At 36.6% G+C, this 18,033-nt stretch overlaps 1 pseudogene across 1 annotated transcript in view; it reads left to right on the forward strand.

Annotated features, from left to right (window-relative positions):
• Positions 1-17,234, forward strand: part of LOC308648135 — a 118,923-nt pseudogene extending 101,689 nt beyond the window's left edge. Inside the window, exons 2-3 of the transcript in view lie at positions 15,924-16,800; positions 16,897-17,234. The product of the transcript in view is annotated as an uncharacterized misc_RNA (transcript). The remainder of the gene's footprint in view (positions 1-15,923; positions 16,801-16,896) is intronic.
• The last annotated feature ends 799 nt before the right edge of the window (positions 17,235-18,033 follow it).

Raw genomic sequence — 18,033 nt, forward strand, 5'->3', positions numbered from 1 at the left:
CAGCTCTACAATTCCAAACCCTTCTAGATGTCATTTCTAAACTGGCAAGATCTCCTCCCTTTCAAGTTGAGTGCATTATTCTCTTTTGGAAATCATGAGAACATCACAGATGGCCTTATGATATAAATAATTAGTGATGAAGACAATTATTGCTCATCTGTGGTGAATCAAACTTCTTTTTATTTAGTCAGCAACAAGCAGGACCTAGTCATCATATTGCCTTTGAGTCTGCAGGGCCACACAGTTTAGAAGGTTGTTCTTTATTTTTGCCTCATGGGGTCATGTGCTAAATATTTATCTGGAATGTCAGGATTCATATACTCTCAGACTATCAGTTTCTATGCTAATATTTTTCTTGGCAGTTGGTCACAAGCTCTGCCACTAAAATTACAGGCTTTATTTATCACAGCTTCACTTTCCAGTCCTTTCTTAATATACCTCATAAAAAGAAATTGCTCCTCTGATGATTTAAATAAGATACCCCAAAAAGCAAACAAGTCCTTCCACTTCCTCTTTAGCTGTGAGGCACATGACCTCTTATTGTTTTCATTCAGTTTTACAAAATCCATAGTTTCATCATCCTCTCTGACCTTGATTGATTCAAGCTGGGATGATTATCCTTTATTACTCCATGGTAATTTGACCCCAGAGGGGCATCTATAAATGTGCTCTTAAGTGGGGTGATCAATAGAGATATATTGGACCAGAAGTTGGAAAATCTCAGCGATGTTTCTATACCTTCCTTGACTTGTTTAACTCTAAGATAAAAATTTGTGAAATTCAACTGTTGTTTAATCAGGTATCAAAGAAGTACTATGGCATCATGATTTACAAATTCTATTTTGGGTCCAAAGTTCTATGACCCTGGGAGTTTTAAGTAGACCTGATTTAAGTAGAACTAATTCGCATAACAAATAGTATTGATATTGCTGGTTTTAAAAGTGTGAACCTTAAATCAGTACTATTAGCATCAGTTGGGACCTTGTTAGAAGTATGAATTATTGTCCCCATCCCAATTTATTGAACCAGAAACTCAGGGAATGGGCTCATAAATTTGAAGCCTGCTGAAGTGTGATACCCATTGATTCACAAAGCACAAGTAAAATACCATCATCATGGTAACAAAGATACAATAGGACTCAGCATTATTAATATGGTTTCCCAATAGCTACCCAAGAGTATTTGATTCAAAGGTCTGGAGGAGCTTCTAAGAATCTACATTTTAAATATCTAAGATTTCAAGGACAAACTTTAAACAATATCTGAAAGGCAGTGATTAAGCTGCTGTTCTGTCTTCCCATCTGTGGCATGGAATGAGAGCTCAAGAGCTCATTGATGGAGGAAGGAGAGGATGGGTGTGGTGAGAGAGGTAAACTGAGCAAAAGTTTATTGTCAGTGCCCCTCCTTTGAGACTGAGAAATCGAGAAGATCAGTGACCTTACTTGTTGCATGGTTATTTCTAGAATATAAATCCCACTGGGACAAGTTATAAGTAGTCCTTGAGAAAAATATCATGAATTTTTCTTTTCATGCATCTTTGCATAAATGGCAAGATGGAGCAAGGCAATCCTACAACATCTTATTCATTATGGAATAAAAAATTGTCTCTTGGGTTCATATACAAGATGAAAGTTAAAAAAAAAAAGAACACCATCTTCTATCCTGTTATTACCTCATAAAGAAGAAAGAAACCTGGGAAAAACTACTGGAAATACAGTAGATTTGCATTTTTTTTTAAAAAAAGATAAGCTAACTACCTCCTTCCTCCTGTCTTCTTTTTTATGTTCAATTCAGCATTATTTACATTTTATTTATTTATATTTTTATACTTTTTTATTCGTTTTAATTAGTTACACATGACAGTACAATGACCTTGACATATCATGCATTTGAATCAGATGGGGTATAATTTCTCATTTTTTTGAGTGTACAGGTTGCAGAATCACATTAGTCATGCAGTCACATATATACACATATATATTTTGTATTTCAAAATACAAGCATGAGAGTAAACTTGTAAGTAAAGAAGAAAAGAATATGGAATTTGCACAGGTTTTCTGCACTAACAGGATATGATTACTTCAAAATATATTCACTAATTGTTTTCCTTCCCTACTTTGGAAATGTGAATGTTCCTAATGTTTCTCTCTGAATACCCAGACTCAGTGACCCATTCCCAGCTGATAGAATGCAAGGAAGTAATGGCTTATGACGGCAGACATTAGATCATAGAAGGTATTCATCTTCTGTTTTGCTCTCTATTACCCATTCTGGGGATGCCAGAAATGTAATGAAAACATGAGAGCAGTCTGTGAAAAGGTTCATGTGGAGAGGAACTGAAGCCTCAAGCTAACAAGCAGCCTCAACCTGCCAGCCATGTGAATCAGTTTTGAAGAAAGTTCTGAAACTCCAGTCAAACCTTCAGATAACTAATTTCAAGAGTTCATATGTACTAATATATGTGCATTCCAGGAAAGCCCTCCAGTTGACCCTGGAAATGCTAGAAGCTTATTGTAAGTTAGTTACAGGTGCTTCTGATAGAAGGACACCATGTCATGTATCAGTTAGATTTGGGCGGGAGTACAGGCAGGGCCTGGTCCTGACAAACCATTATCAGGCTATCAGAAGTCATTCTAAAAATCATGCTTATCACTCAGTATTAGTCAGCTTTTTGTCCCTGTGACCAAAACGCTTGATCAAAAAAAAAAAGTTTATTTTGAGCTCATGATTTCAAAAGTCTCAGTCCATGGTCCGCCAACTTCATTGCTCTAGTTCTGAGATGATACAGAAAGAACATCATGACAGAAGTGTGTGGCAAAGGAAAACTGACAACCAGAAACGAGATGGAGAGGAGGCATTCCCCCACTGACCTTTTTCCTCCAGCTAGGTCCTTCCTCTCAGTAGTCCATTCAGCTGTCAAGGGTTTAATCAACTAATCCAGCCATTGCCTAAAAGCCCCACTTCTTTTTTTTCCCATTTTTTAATTTTTAATTTTAATTTGTTATATATGACAACAGAATGCATTATAATTTATATTGCACATATAGAGCACAATTTTTCATATCTCTGATTGTACACAAAGCAGAGTCACATCCTTTGTGTCTTCATACATGTACTTAGGATAATGATGACCATCACATTCCACCATCTTTCTTACCCCTATGTCTCTTCCCTCCCCTTTTCCCCTTTGCCCTATCTAGAGTTCATTTAATCTTCTCATTCCCCCTCCCCAGCAACATATTATGGATCAGCATCCTTAAATCAGAGAAATCATTTGGCATTTGGTTTTTGGGGATTGACAAATTTCACTTACCATTATATGCTCCAGCTCCACCCAATTACCTGAAAATACCATGATTTTATTCTCTTTTAATGCCAAATAATATTCTATTGTGTATTTATACCACATTTTCTTTATCCATTCATTTACTAAAGGCAAAAGCTCCACTTCTGATCCTCGCCCGCATTGAAAACCATTCTTCCAACATATGAGCTTTTGGGGGAATATTACATCCAGATTTGCGTTAGTCAGCTTTACATAGCTATAACCAATGTAACTGACAAGAACAACTTAATGAAGAAAAAGTTTATTTTGACTCACAGTTTCAGAGGTTCAGTCAATGGTTGCCAATCCTATTGCTGTGGGCCCAAGGCAAGTCAGAACATCATGGCAGAGTGTGTGGCAGAGGAGATCATCTCAGGACATGATAGACAGGAGGCAGAAAGTGCAAGGCACAAAATATAAACTTCAAAGGCATGCCCCCAGTGACCTACTTCCTCCAACCACATCCTACCTACTTATAGTTACAACCTTTCAAATTATTAATCTCATCAAATGGATTAATCCACTCACCAAGCTACAGTTCTCATAATCTAATCATATTATCTGCATTATCTCACACATGACCTCTTGAGGGAACCTTCATATGCAAATCATAACAACATCCAAATCCTATACACTCTACATATAGCATGCTCCAGACATAAGAAAAACATTATAAGACCCTGCTACTTTGCTTTTTTGGACTTATTTCAGCTTACCACATGGTCTGAGAAGGATAGATAAGAAATTGGTAAATTTAGGAAATTATATTGTGGCTAGTTCTTTTGGTTCTTAGTTATAGTGGTATAACCATGGACCATATTTAAAATAGTTTCAAGCAAAAAAAAACATAAATAAAAATAGCAATCAACCTTTACTTGCCAGTGGTTCACCAGTGATGGGACAGAGTGTCTCACATAGATAGCATCAGCTCTCTAGACATAGAAGATCTCCAAGTAAAAGTGGACATCTACGAGTGGACACTGATATTACAGTAGCAGTGAGGAAATCTCCAGAGATCAGAGTGATCATGATACCTTTGATGGACAGAAGCTCTTAAACTGTCTTTTTGAATACTGCAACAACAGAAGATTTTAGCACAGCAATTCAAAAGATTAAACTAATGATCAGTGTGAGGGTTTCCCAGTCATTGAGTTGCCCAAAGCCTTTAGGATGGCTGAGCAAGTGCTGGGAAGGGTGAAGCCCCTAAGAGAATCAACTCCAATCAAGAGCAATGTCCTGTATTTACCCTACAGTGTACTCTTTACCAGTCAAGAAATGCTAGGTCACACTTCCCAGTATCAAAGTAGATTAAAACTCTGGTGGTCTATTTATTCATCATGATATATCAACTCAGCACGGTGATCTGCAGCACTGACACTCAGGAATGTAGGATTATCAGTTACCCAATGTCTTGAAAATTGCTAATTATTGTGGTACTGGTAAGGGAACTTGGCAAACCACACAATGGCTCTAAAGTTTTAGCCCAGAAGTGATATATGTCAGTTATCATATTTCAATAGCTTAAGTAAATGACTTGTTGATGTCTAACTTGATGAGAGCAGAGATACTTTCCTTCAATGTGCCCAGAAAACTAGAAATGTTGGCCAGCATGAACAATTACCATGAGTGATTATCTATATGATGTGGAAAGCCTTAGTTAGCTGTAGCCTGTATCTCTTGTTAGCCAAGAGTAATAATTCCCAGAACTTAGGAATATTCAGATGGTCATCCCTGGGGAAAAAATGGAAGAATTTTTAAGATTTACTCAATGTTACACAGAGATAGATAGATAGATAGATAGATAGATAGATAGATAGATAAGGATATCATGGTCTTTAACTGATGGAACCAAGATAAAACAACATTCACTGAACTTACACACTTTTTCATAACTTTTCAACATATTTAGCTGAATTTCATCAGTCAATTCAGTTACTAGTAACACATAACCTTGCAGCCAATGAATAGTTTGGGTGTTGTGGTTAGGAACAAAGCACTTGTTCTCTCCCACTCTGGTTTCCATGAAGCGATATTTTCCCTGGAGATGGCTGGATTCTTATCCCCACCATCATTCAAGGAAAACTGTAATGACTTACCACATTGGTGGGTTTGGAATGAAGACTCAGCATGCATCATTCAGTCACCTTTCTTATTTTCCCATTTGAGAGCCAGCATACCTACATAAAGCAGTATCCTAGGCTGTTTCTCCATTCAGTGAATGTGACAGAGATTTATTCATAAAAGGGATATTTCTGTGATAGTCACAGATGTCTATGGCTGGGTTTGAAACGTGGTTTTTATGGTTAATAACAGGAAGGCCCATTGTTTCTGGACAATCTATTATTATCTGAAATCTTATTGGTATTGTTATCTCCATCTGCTTAATTTCATGAACTATCCCTATGTGAGTTACCAGCTAGTGGGGGCAATAAGGCAGCTCTTATTTACTGGGTGTCTTTGACAATTTCTTTCCCCCATAAACACCAATATTAGATTCTAAGTTTCTCAAAACATTTCTGAAGCCAGAGTTTGGATTTTACTGATTATGATCAATGAAAAACTATTTCTTGATCTAATGTGTCTTCATTATGATGAGAAAAACAAAGACATGAGCCCTTACCATAAGAAACTGGCAATGGGAGATGCTTCTCTTGATAAAAACAAAACCTCCTGAAATTTCAACTAAACTGAAAGTATCAGCCCCTCCATTTCCTATAACTTATTCCAGTTAGTCTATAATTCTAGTTTTGGCTGATGGTAAGAATTCAGAGAAGTGTATTTGATGTTAATCTATTTCTTTGTTTAAAGAGACCTTCTTCTTTTCTATGGAAACTTTATGTATTTAAAGTCCACAGTCCATATAATGACTCTCCTTTCATAACATACTGTAGAGAAGAATCCTCTGTGTAGTTCACAAGCTGTCTCAGGTATTTTCCTTTGGTCAACATTCTTTCCTATGATGTCAGTAGCCCCTTCTAACTTGTTTTCCTTTCTGCTGCAGTCTGGCATTTGGGGCTGACTTTATATCACCTGCTACTGCTGATAATAAATTCTACCATTTGCCTCCAGTCCAGAGGATTGTGCATTTTCAGCCCTCTTCCTCTCAATGCAACATCTATCTTTAGGTTTGGGGCACGATGGATGGCCAATAACTAAGACAAGTCAACATGAAGTAACCTCGGTATCATATTGCAGCTGAGCAACGGAATTCGTGTGTAACCCTACTAGGATAACCCTACTAGGAAGTTTGTCAAGACTGAAGGTCTTCTGAAAATAACCATTTTTTTTTCTCTTTTTATCCAATCCTTTTTCTTTCCTAATTCTACTCATTGTAAATTCATTCAGACAATATCAAAGGTTAACAGTTAGTATTCAATAAGGTTTTTTTTGTATAAATTACTTTCCAGAAATAACCACTAGAGATGGCTTGGTGCCATTCTCTCGGTTTTAAGTGACACTTGGTTCATGGAAAGAATGGTATTTATTGCCTGAAATTGATGGTGAAGATTAGAATTTGTTTTTTTTTTTTAAATCAAATGAGTTTCTGATGGGAATTTTTTTTTAATGCATAGTGGAGATTGTAGCATTGAAAGTGAAGGTATTTGATTGCAAGAGTCGTGCTTTTGAGAGAAAAACAGACCTCTGAGTTCAAAGTCTGGTTTTGAATATTTAGAGCCAAAGAGCCAGAAGGACTCAGAGAATAACATTTACACCATAAGCTACAGCATCGGAAGGAATGCATAAGAACATAAAAGTAATTTCCCAAGTAAGATTTGGTGGAAATTGTTGTGGGAAGAATGAGAATTGAGAAAGAGAGTGAGAGCCTAGGGTGTTAATAAGAATGTTTGAGAAAAGCCTTGAGCTTTTCTCCACCGTTGGAGGGATTCCAGGGGGTGGAGGTGGGAATTCAACTGATTTCTCGGATCACAGGGGATGCTTCCAGTGCCCACCAGTTCCCCTTCACAGCTGCTCCAAGCATTTGCCAAGGCCCACAGCTGCTCCTTCTTAGAGACTTGTACCATCTCATAGGAAGAATTGCCTCTCTTGGAATATCACACTCCTCTGCCTTTGTCTCAAATTAGCAGCCAACAGCCAGTGATTGACTGATGCAAGTACAAAAACACAGCCCCTCTTCTCAAGATGAAAGAAGTCTGTGGCAATGCCACTTTTGAGATTGCAATGATGCTGGATGTCAGCTGAAATCACACCTTTATTAAAAAAAAAAAAAAAACTTTCTTCTATTTGCTTCCTTTACTCTGTTATGGAACCAAAGTTTTATAGATTCAAAAAATTAATTTACCTATAACTAAACTTTCTTTTAGAGTACTCTATGTCTACTGTTATCAAAAAACTTAACCTTGCTGAATTCAAGTAAAGTCAGTCAGTCTTGGTTAAATTTCATTAGGATTCAACCCCTCCCTCTGCTCTTCCCTGTTTTGAATTTAGAGGCTAGAGAGATTGGATATAAATTTCTGTTGGCTTACATTTCTTTCATGAATCCATATGGGAAGAAGTACAGTATGTATTTTATTATATAATGATTCAGATTCATGTGATTTGATGATGTACTGCTTCCCCAATAGGTTTGAGGTAGAGGTAGAGTGAATTAAAGGGGGCTTAGACCCAATACTCTCCCTTTATCATCCAAATCCCCAAGTCTCTCCTGGTCTTGTTCCATAACAGCAGCTGAATCTCAGGAGTTTTCCAATCAGCATCTGCCCATCAAATTCATTCCTTCCCAACTTTCTGTTCCCTTGAATAAGAATGCTTGCTTAAAATCAGAAAGCAGCTCTAATTTATGAAAACCTAGTTATTTGACACGGGTTAAAAATTCACAAAAGATCATCTCATGTATTTACATGAATACTCCATCTTTTTTTTATGAGATCTCTTGCTCATCTTCAGGTGAAAATTTTTTGATTGCTTTTTTTTTATTGTTGGTGTGGAAAATAGAAAGGAGAGATGTTTTCTGCACTGTCGAGTTTCAAAGCTCTTGGTTATGTCAGTCAGTCATAGAAATAAACATCTTCAAACTTTTTTCATGCATATTTATATCTGCAAAACATCAAATAAAAATCAAGTAAGTGACTTTCTGGGTCAAGGTTAAATAAATTAACAGCTTTCAGATATTTATAAAAATCCATTTGATTTATTACTCTTATTAAAGGTTTTAAATAAATTCTTTGTTGGTATCAGGTTGGATCTTAGTAATTACTACTCTGGGAAATGCATGACTGGGCCTTGAATACTGTGTCTCAATTGGCTTCTTAGATATCCATGGCTTTCAGAGAATTAAGATAAATCTTTGTTCAAATTGACTTGTTTTTCTATATTTTTAATTATGAAGTGATTCAGTAGAACAGCACTTATAAAGAATAAAATTGATGGGCTTTTGTGAACCCACCAACCAACATAAACTTTTAAATATTAAATATTAATATTTGTTTTGAAGGATGAATAACACTTTGTTCCCCCAACTACTAACTTATTTTATCATTCCTACTCATTTAGTAATATTTTTAGTCATACATATATTGATAAACAACACATAGAATTCTATATTACGCTTTTCAACTTAAGTGGTAATATATATGTGCTGTTTTCCTTCAATGTCCTATTTTGACTTTACTAGTGACTGCCAAAATTTCCAGAGGAAATAAAACTTTTCTCCTCTAAGTTGTTCTTGTCAGATATTTTGGTCACAGAGAAAAGAAAAACTAACACACGATCAAAGGGAAATTATTATATACATTCGAGAAAACATGAAATTAGTTTGCTCCGTATATACTAATCAGTTTCAGCTAGATTAAACATCTAATGTTCAAAAGGCAAACCTAATAAATTTAGAAGAAAAATGTGAGTAAATATCTTTACAAAATCAAAGGGGGATAATACTTATTCAAGATAAAAAAAGTTACAGAATTTAAAATAAAATATTGAGAAATGCATTCTACATGTAACAAGGAAGATTGCAAATTCCTCCCATTTTGACATGTCTCCTCTTTGCAGTTGATGCTCTTGCCCGTGAAGAATAGGAGTCTGTGGCTTTATAGTATTGAATCTGATCTGGGCTTGTCACTTGCTTTGAGAAATAAAAAGTAATAGGTCTGATGTTGGTGACTTCCAAGCTGAAGCTCAAGAGACATGAGCTTGTACCTGTAACCTTCAGGAACCACACTGCCAAGTGAGAAAGTGAGCTAACCAGGAGCAGAGAACACATGGAGGAGAACCAAGGTGCTCATCTAACAGTCCTAGGAAAATGCTAGATGCATGACTGAGGCCATCTGCCTGCTCTCCAACAGACCTGCCAAATGACCACAAACACAAGCAAGTCCATCCAAAACTACACAGATCAGGGATGAGACCTGCTCACATTGCCAATCCACAGAATGAAGCAAACAAATGATGGTGCTTTTATGCTCCTGAATTTCAAGGTGATTTTTTATAAGTCAATACGTAACCCATACAATAAATAAAAACATCCATGCTTCATAAGATGTGCTGCATAAAAGACAAGCCACAGAGTGAGATAACATTTCAATGATATAAATTGTCAACTCAATAAAAAATTAAGAAAGATTTCACAAATGGAACATCAGAAAAGCATGTAAACATATACTTTATAAGTAGAGAAAAAGTGAACATATTAAAAGGTGCTTAAACTTAGATGTATTTTAGGAAGTGAAAATTAAAAAATGATATTAAAACAATTTCATATCCCTTAATTCAATAAAAAACAAAATAGAACGAATTTTTAAAGAAGTAAAAAGAAGCAGCTCGAGAGGCCAAAGAGGGAGGATCACAAGTTCAAAGCCAGCCTCAGCAGAGGCACCAAGCAACTCAGTGAGACCCTGTCTCTAAATAATATACAAAATACGGTTGGGGATTTGGCTCAGTGGTTGAGTGTTCCTGAGTTCCATTCTCATTACCACAAAGAGAGAGAGAGAGAGAGAGAGAGAGAGAGAGAGAGAGAGAGAGAGACAGAGACAGAGAGAGAGAGAGAGAGAGAGAGAGAGAGAGAGAGAGAGAGAGACAGACAGAGAAGAAGAAGAAGAAGAAGAAGAAAGAAGAAGAAGAAGAAGAAGAAGAAGGAGGAGGAGGAGGAGGAGGAGGAGGAGGAGGAGGAGGAGGAGGAGGAGGAGGAGGAGGAGGAGAATAAGAAAGAACATTCTACACTAATTGTGGTAGAATAAATTGATACTATAATTTTGGATGGTGGAAAAGTTTACTTGACTCATGATTTCAGAGGTTCAGCCCATTGTTGATCTACTCCCTTGCTCTGAGCCTAAGGTGAGGCAGAACATTATGGCAGAAGGACCTGGCAGAAAAATGGTGCTCTGCTCTGCTCATGGTGGCCAGGAAGCAGAGAGAGAAAGAGAGAGAAGAGCTGTAGGGAAGGGAAACCTTTCAAGGCACACCCCCAGTGACCTACCTCCTCTAGCCATACCCCACCTGCCTAGTTACCACCAGATCAGTCTGTTCAAACTTGGATAAACTAACTATGTTATAGCTCTAATAATCCAATCGTTTCACCTCTGAATATTCCTGTATTAACACAGGAGCACTTGGGGAATACCTCATATCCAAACCATAACAACATATAAGGTTACATTCTAAGACCATCTGTGGATATCTGAAACCTCAGGTAGTATTGAACCAAATATACCATATCAACTATACACACACACGCATACACACATATATACCTATGATAAAATTTAATTTGTAAATTAGACACAGTAAGGGATCAACAACAATTGCCAACAGTCAAGTAGAACAATTATAACAATATACTATAATAAAAGTTATGTGAATGTACACTCTTGATCTTAAAATGTCTTTTTGTGCTGTACTTACCCTTTTTCTCATGAAAATGTGAGATAGTATAAAACCCACGTGATGAGAGGAAGCGAGGTGACTAATGTAGGCACTGTGACATAGTGTTAGGCTATTACATAAAGATGTGAAGGTTGGTTGAACACAAGCACTGACACCTAGCTGATTCTTTTTTTAAAAATTTAATTTTTATTTATATATGACAGTGGAATGCATTACAATTCTTATTACACACATAGAGCACAATTTTTCATATCTGGTTGTATATACAGTAAGCTAGCTGATTCTTGAGACGGCAACTAAGTGACTAACAGGAAGTTAGCATGGACATACTGGACAAAGAAATGATTCACATCTCCAATGGCACTAAATGGGACCTTGTGAGATTTTATCACACTACTCAGAATATCTTGCAATTTAAAAATTCTGACTTTTTTTTTCCTGGAATTTTTCCATTCAGTTTTCTCAGAATAAAGTTGACCATAGGTAACAAACCATGGAAAGCAAAACCAGTCTGTTCAGTAGCACTAATTGACTATTTCATCAATTCAGTTTGTGATTGTACTTCTGTCATATTTAGTAATTCCATTGATTAGGCAGAACTCATGAGGTTCTGGCAGATGAAAATTTTACTAATTTCCTGAAATGACCTTTCGAACATGTTCTATTTTCTACCTGAGTTTATTACCCACTATAGAGATATAAAAATTGAAACAGATGAATCTTAAAATACAATTTTCTTGCTGAATTCAAGGATAAGACATAAATGTTTAATGACAGCATGATTCTTGGCTCCAAATCCCCAAACTAGACTTTATGTAGAACAGCTCTGAACAATCACAACATTTTCTCGGAGTGAACTTTAAAGTTTACTGTCAGGCTGGACTGGATGTGCTAACTACTAAACTGAGACATTGTGAGGGACCAAAATGTCTAGATGAAATTTAAATGAGTTTAGGCAAATAAACTAAGAGGTACTTTCCAAGATTTTGTCCAAGAACATATGAACTGCATTTTGTCTTACGTTATTGGTGCCACTATAACTAACAATCATGATAGTTCATAATTTGAATGATTACCATATGGTAGGTACCTTAAAAACCCATGCAAAATCAAAAACAAATTTACTAGACGTATTAATCCCAGTCCTCCAAGAAACAGACACCAAGAAAGGATTAAATATGCATGCAGTCTATCAGAGGAAATTCCTGTGAAGGAAAGTTAAGAAGAGCTAGAGGAGGTTGGGAAAGTCATCAGACTCCAGATAAAGGAAAGAAGGAAGAAATGAAGATTTAGTAGAAGAGTCTCTGTCTGCAATGCCCATCCTAAGGTATTTTCTGAAAGCCAATAGGAAGTCTGTATTGATTTTCCATTGCCGCCATAACAAATGATCACAAATTCGGAGGCTTAAAATAACACAAATGCATTATCTTACCATTCTCAAGGTCAGAAACCCTAAAATCCAAGTGTTGGTTGGGCTGCATTCCTTCTGGGGATCTGGGAGATCATTCATTTTCTTTCTATTTTCAGCTTCTAGAGGGCATCTGTGTCTATGAGCTTGTGACTCCTCCATCCTCAAGGCCAGTATCTTCTCATCCATCCCTCCTTGCCACTTTCTTTGAACTCTACCTTTATTATCACATCTCCTTTTTCTGACTTTGACCCTCTGGTCTACCTCTTATAAGGACCTTTGTGATTACTTTGGGTCTCCTGGGATAGTCTAAAATAATCTCCCTATTTTAAGATCCTTACCTTGATTCTGCCATGTAAAATAATGTGGTCACTGGTTTTGGGATTAGGAAGCGGATGTCTTTGGTGGGTATTATTTGACTTACCACCAAGCCTTTAAGCTAAAGATCACTCATCAAAGGAGCTCCCAATTTCCTGGAATGGACATCCCTTAATGTCCCTGATGCTTTTTCTCTTTGACTGGAGTGGCCCCGTGAAATTGTGGCCTCATTTCTGCCACAGTCATAAATCCAAGGGGCTCATTTTTTTTAATGACCACTACATGCATTTAACAGAGGAAGCAAACACATAGAAAGTTTGAATAACTTATAAGGGCATACAGTCAATGGAACAATCTCTCTCTCTCTCTCTCTCTCTCTCTCTCTCTCTCTCTTCCATATTTCTATATCTCAGTCTCATATTTCTTCCTGAATTATCTGTTTAGGAGCCTGAATACATTGCTTGCTCGCTCTGGGATTTTATAAAACTTGAATACCCTGATGGTCCGTTTTATGCCTTCTACCACCAATGCCTATTCCTAACAATACCAAAAACTAACAATTGCCTCATCACTGGTAACTCTGGCCTGTTCCTCAGTAGGTTCCTCAGTGCACCTCAGATGAGGAGCCTTGAAATCTTACTCTAAGCACCAGAGAGCACAGGTCTTGGAAGGCAAAATTGGGAGTATCTTCAAGTATTACCACATATGGATATGAAAAGCATATTGATTAGAAAAGAATTTGACCTTGACCTAGGATTCTGTATGTAAATAAACCAATTTACATGCCGTATTGCCATAAATACATTGATTCTGTCAAGCCAAACACAAGGTATACTACTAAAACATTCTATTCTACTGCAAATTATTTATCATGATTCTAAAGAAGACATTATTACATTCTAAATGATAGCTGTCCTGGAAACCATGTACCCCAAGAATCCAGGGAGTTTCCAAAATAAAGCTTCAGACAGGCAGATTTAAAAAAAAATAATAATAAAAAAAGCCTTTTCCTCCTTTATCACTAGAGAAAGATTAAGAGGATATTTTGTCAAGGAAAAAAAACTCTATAGAGCAATAAAACACTGAATGTTCTGAACATATGGTACCCAGGGGTTGATCATTTTCAAAAATGGCCTTACTGTTAAGAAAATTGGCAGAGACCTTACAGGATTATTAGACCATTCTTTCTAATATTTCCTTCTTCCAGATTAAACTCTAACCAATAACATAGGACCAGAAGGGTTTATTCTATATCTATCATATAAAAAAAAAACTCCACAAAATTTAAAGACCCCAGTCACTTATGTATTCAACTCATTAAACACACTGCACTATCACATAGTTCGAAATAATTATTTCTGGTGCATTTATTTTGTTTCAGAAAAGAAAGACAGAAACCTCTGAATTTGAATGATCCCAGTTAGGTCTTTCTGGGAAAATCACAAAATAATGAATGAGCAAAATTGTTGATGACTATGCTAAGAAGTTTATTTCCCATACTAATGTCTATAATTCAATAATAAAAGACAGCGAATTCAGATAGCTCAAAGGGAAGGGCAATTAATCTGCTTTCTGGGGAAATCTGCTATGTTTTTGTCATGAGAAAACAGTAGAATATAGATTTTGACTTCCCTCCTCTTTATTCTTCACAGGGATGCCATTTCTTCTTTACCCCAAAGACCTTTCTTTTCTTTGATGTTCTCAGTGTCTGACCTCAACCTTCCCTGATAGAAGGATTGCCTGGGGCCTGAAACGATTCTCTTTCTCAGTTGTGGCTTCAGCATCTGCCTTCTTTCTTAAACCATTAGTGAGACTGGAGTGAGAAGGAGAGGTAAGGGGAGGGAGGTCGGTCATTTTCCTCTTTATCTTCCTAGCCTCAAGTCTTCCTTCCTTTCTTCCTTCCTTTCTCTCCCTCTCTCTCTCTCCCTCTCTCTCTCTCTCTCTCTTCATTGTGCACACCAATCACTCTTTAGAACTTGGAAGCTGAAAGAAAATAATTTAAAGGTGTATGCTGAGTCTTACAAAAGCCATTGCTTTGCTCCATGTGCAATTTTTTCCTGGGGCTGAACAACATTTATCTACTCATTAACAAGTGTAGCCTGGGTCCCTTTTCATGCAGTGTTATTTTATTATTTCAGTTTGATCTCCTGTGTCACGTTGGGGGCACATCAAAAGAGAAACCCGCTCACAAGTGTTGCTGCGCATGAGTAGGAAATCGAGACTTAAATTTAAATTATTAGGAGAAAGCAAAATTTGATTCACAGAATGAAAGGATATGTGATTTTTGTAGTACTTTGTTCAATATCTGTGATCCTCTTTTAAAAATGTTTAGTGTACTACAAACTCAGACTGATCCATTATATAATTGAAAAATATGTTGGCAACGTACATATATTAATACTTATTGTTATACTAGTAATAAAAGTAACTTACATTATTAAGAATTTAGCAAGGACAAAACATCAAAATATGTTCCAATCCATTATGTGAATTCCTTTTCTAAATTACTTCAAAAATTATATAGCTACTGTTAAGGTGTTATTTTTTAGGAAAATAAAAACTGACCCTTCAGAGATGAACTTGCCCAAAGTCTCCTGATAATATATACTGGAGTAGGAGTTGACACCAGATATTTCTGGGCTCCAAATCCATGTTATGAACCATTATTTTATACAACTCTAAGAAATGTTACTAAATTTCCTCACAGCAATTCAAAGAATGCTTATGCAAACAAGAGGTACTATACTAATGGTGATGAAGAAGAAGGTGTTCAAAATCTGTTTACCCATGTGCCAATTTCCTTTTATTCCTTAGTCAAAAATTCAACTGCCTGTGTGCTGTGGATAATCCATTTTAGGTCATATGACAGGACAATCGTAGAAGAAAGTCATAGGAACCTCTTGATATCCATGAGACCTCTGAAGTCTCTCAACTCAGTGTTTCTCAAACATTGGCACACATAAGAATTATCTAGAAAAAAAAGAATTATCTAGAAGGTTTATTAAAAAGCTTATTTCCAGGGGCCCTCCCTAGCTCAGACTGCAAGTTGGACAAATCCTTTGCCAAATTCATGTGCCAAAAGAACTTTCATCCTGCCTCTGAATCCACTATCCAAAAGGTATGGATGGCAGAACAGAAATTATTATATGATAAGAAGAAACATGAATTAATGCAACAGTATCCTAAAGTACAAGTCTTATATGATAACAGATTCTTATGGAAGGTGAATGTGTAAAGAATAGCCTTAATTTCATGCGTGAAGTTCCACTACGAGCTAATGGGAGAAAATAAAGAGAAAGAAGAAACAGAATAGAAATTTGAATAGCAGAAAGGAACTCCATGTGAAAAAATAAGCCAAAGATGACATGAACACCAGAGATCAGCCCTTTGGCGTTCAGTTTTGAAATGTGAGATGCGTTAAATATCACAAATGGGGTCATGTCAGCATAATTCAAGAATGTCCTTTGAATTTTCTGGAACCAATGTATGTTGGGTTCCCACTGATGGCTCAGGACCCTCAATGCACCCTCAGGGAGCTAATAGTGGAGATGAGAAATAGTGGGTTTTCACTGTAAAGGAAATATACTGGGGAGAAATTTGGGTGCAAATGATCCATCACAGCAACGGAAGGATGTCTGTGTTGACTCAAGAGTTTGCTGCCAGTGAGGGTGAAGAAAATTCAGAAGTTTAAGTCTTAAAGTCACTCAAAACCAAATGAAAAAAGCAGCTCAGGAAATTGGATAGAAAAGAAAAAAGGTATTAAAAATGTTACAGAAGAGCAGATACAAACATAAAAAAAATTTTTAAACCTCTTCTTCCTCCTCCTCCTCTCTGACTTTCTCCTCCTCTTCCTCTAATATGATTTCAAAAAGCAGTCGTTACAATTACTATAAAGAAAATTTTTTAAAAAGTAGGAAAAATAAGCATTCCAGAAATTAAAATGAATGTGAAGAGACTAAGGGTAAAAAAAAAAAAAAAAAAGAAAACTTTATGAAGAACTTTCTAGAAGTTATAGTGACAAGGGAGAAAGCAACAACAACAACAAGGAAAAGCCTCCGTTTTAAAAACAAGAAAGTTCTGGAGAGGATAGCAAGTGGAGCCATCCTAATTGTAGGCAAAAATCTAGAAGGCATCATCACAACCCAGAGAAGAGAGGATCTGAGAGAAATGTACAGAGTAGCAGAAGTCATAGCAGAGATAAGAGAAGTGGGAGAAACCCACTTCCTGGTAGTTATAAGCAAAGGGAGTAAAAGCAGCAGCTGTAGCGGAGTCCCAGTGAAGAGTGCAATAAAGAAAATGACACCAGAATACCATGGTACCCATGCACGCAGGAAGCACTCGTGAGACAAGCACACTGAAGGGACATGGGAGAGAATAAAGGGACCATATGTGACAATCACCTAGGAATAAAAATATGTGCGTTTTCTTATTGAATAATAAAAAAACTGCAAAGTCTAAGTTATGTACTATTATCTTTCTAATAAAAAAAATCTGGATTCCAACTTTCCATCTCTGTAAACTGTCCTTTCAAATACAAAACTGCAGGAATACCATAAGGATGAATTTTGCAAATATACCTAAATATAATCTAATTTGAGGTTGTAGAAATATTTTCTATTGGTAACTGTTTCTTTGAACCCTGTGCCAGATAAAAACCCCATGTAACTTTGTGAAACTTGCTTTGTTCTAAAACATCATAAAACGACGGATAGCATATTGAATGATTATTAAACAAAAAAACATTCCTGGATCTCACCCTCAAAATTCTGATTCAGTAGGACTGGGGCAGGACCTGAGAATCTCAATTTCTATTAGAGAATTAGGTGATGCTGCTAATGGTCTGAAAATTCATTTAGAACAGCAGGGTTTTACTTGATAGCAGCAATCACCTTCTGTTCATAAGTTCAGTGTTGCCAAAGGTGAATATTCTGAATCTTTACTGGACATCACTAGAGAAATGGCTTGAAATGGAAATTACACAATGCAAACACCAGCGAGTCTTCTTCCTTTGGTTTGCAGGCCACTCAGAGAATCAGTGCTGGTCTCTGAATCACTAAGTAAGAAGCCTCCATGTCTGACTGGGACTTTCGTACCTCTTTTACCTACAAGGATCTGGAAATTGTCTGACATTTTGTCAGTTATG

This window comes from Spermophilus citellus, assembly GCF_964194105.1.
Source record: "Spermophilus citellus genome assembly, chromosome: 4".
Lineage (NCBI taxonomy): Eukaryota > Metazoa > Chordata > Mammalia > Rodentia > Sciuridae > Spermophilus > Spermophilus citellus.